Raw genomic sequence first — 2426 nt, forward strand, 5'->3', positions numbered from 1 at the left:
TGCGCCACCATCGCCCGGCTCAATTTAGTTTTTACACCTGTAGAGTGGGAATACTTTCTTTACTGGTATTATGAGGTCCACCTGTGATCACACACGAGCATGTAACCACACTTTCATCGCGCATTTATTAGTCGGTGGCTGTCTACGCTGATTCTATTTCCTACATACCGTGAATAACCACATCCATGGATGTGCAAGCGTCTCTCTAGGAAGATGTGAGGACCTTTGGCTGTATGCCCTAGAGTGGCATAGGTGTGTCGTTTGGTAGTTTTGTTTTTAGCTTTCAGAGAAAACTTGACACTAATTTCTGCAGTGTCTGTGACTGCACCAGCTCACACTCCCATCACCAAGTGGTAAGTGTCCCCTTTCCTTCCTCACCTGTACTAGCTGCTCTCTGTGTCCTTGATAACAGGCATTCTGCCTCAGATGAGGGGGCTGGGATGATGTCAAACACTTTTAAAACTGTTTGTTAGCCTTTTGGAGTTCTGCTTTTGAGACCTTTGTTTCATGACCCATATTTTGATTGAGTTTTTGTTATTTTGATACTTAGCTTGTTGAATCCTTTGTATTGTCTAGAGAACAACCCTCTGTTGGATGTGTAACTGGTGGGGTTCCCACCATTCTGCAGATGCCTCACTTGGTTGACGTTTTCCTTTGCATCATCTCACAGTGTGACCTTTACCCTCTATGAGTTTGTGTGTGTTCTAGAGTTTCTCTTGCTGTTGATTTACAGTCTTATTCCACAGGGATTGGGTAGGATATAAGAAGTTATTTCTACTTTCTCATATTTGTTGATTCGTGTCTTTTTGTTTGTTTGTTTGTTTGCTTTTGTTTTTGTTTTTTGAGACAGGGTTTCTCTGTGTAGCTTTGGAGCCTGTCCTGGAATGAACTCTGTAGACCAGGCTGGCCTCAAACTCACAGAGATCTGCCTGCCTCTGCCTCCCAAGTGTTGGGATTAAAGGTGTGCACCACCACCACCCCGCTTTGATTCATGTCTTAATATATGATCTATTCCAGAGAAAGTTCATGGGCTGTTGAGGACCATGTGTGTCCTATAGCATGTGGATGGAATATCCTGTAGATATCTGTTACGTGCATTTGATCTAGGAAGGAAGGTAAAGCCAAAGGTCCCTCTGGCTCTAGCAGGCTCCAGCCGTGTTATGTGAAGGAGGGCTGAGTGGAAGTCTAGATTCTATGCTCTTGCGGCTGCGGTGTGGGGAGGATGGGAGGCTGTCAATCCTGGTGGTTCAGGCGGGCAGGTGGGCAGGCAGGTAGGAGAGCAGGAGAGGGCCTCCAGCTGGACTGTGGACTCTCAGCTTTCCTGCCTGCTTCTCTGCAGAGATCTCCCCTGGCTAAATACATTCCTTTACAGGTCTTGTTTCTTGAATGAAAAGAACCTACTGTGTATTGTCGCTACTATTTTCACCCCTTATTTTCAATTTTAAGATTAGCATACAGACTATTAAATATCATGGCATCTTTGAATAGAGTGAACTTCAGGGATTATCCTCCCACTTGATCTCCCACGTCCCTGCTAACTTGACACTCTCACCCCACCTGGTGACCCTACCCCTTCAGTCTCTTTTTTTTTTCTTCCATACCTCATGTGTCCTTCTGCTCACTCCATCCTTCATCATCACCTATTTTACCCTCTCTTGATGATCTTTTCTTTAGTTGTTTAGGCTATCCACATTCATACCCTTTTCTATACAAACATGTATACTATATACATTAAATATTATAGACTAGGGCCTGCATAGGTGAGAGAACATGCATTTTTTTTGTCTGAGTTTGGATCACCTTGCTTGATACTACACTTTCCAGACAAATCCACTGCAATTTCATGATTTCATTTTTCTTTGCAGCTGACTGCAGTCCCGCTGTGTAATGGACCACATTTTCGTTATTCACTTGTGTTTTGATGGACATCTAGACTGGCTCCATTTCCTGGCTTTTGTGAGTAAAATAGCACTAAGCACGAGTGTACAAGTGTCTCTGTGGCAGAATTGAATACCTTGCATGTCCAGGAATGGCCTAGCTGGGCTCTTTGGTAGTTCTGTCCTTCAGAAACCTCCATACTAATCTCCATGCTAGTTCTGCACTCCCAACTGCAGTGAATTAGGGTTTCTTCTTCCCCACATCCTCTTCAGCATTTGCTGCTGAACTTCCTGCTGCTAGCTAGTCTGACTGAGGTGAGCTGGGATCTCAAAGTTGTTTGAGTCTGCATCTCTCCAAATGACTAGGGATGTTGGAAATCAAAAACAAACTAACAGATAAACAACAGCAACAACCCCTTACACATCAGCAAGTTGTGTTTCTTCTTTTGAGAACTCTCTGCTCATTTTACTAATCCATCTTTGGGTTTTGTTGTTTGTCTTCTGCATTACTTTTTAAGTTCTCTGTAAGTTCTGGCTATTATCCCGCCA

The sequence above is a fragment of the Microtus ochrogaster genome, chromosome 18, assembly GCF_000317375.1.
Source record: "Microtus ochrogaster isolate Prairie Vole_2 chromosome 18, MicOch1.0, whole genome shotgun sequence".
In the NCBI taxonomy this organism is placed as follows: Eukaryota; Metazoa; Chordata; class Mammalia; order Rodentia; family Cricetidae; genus Microtus; species Microtus ochrogaster.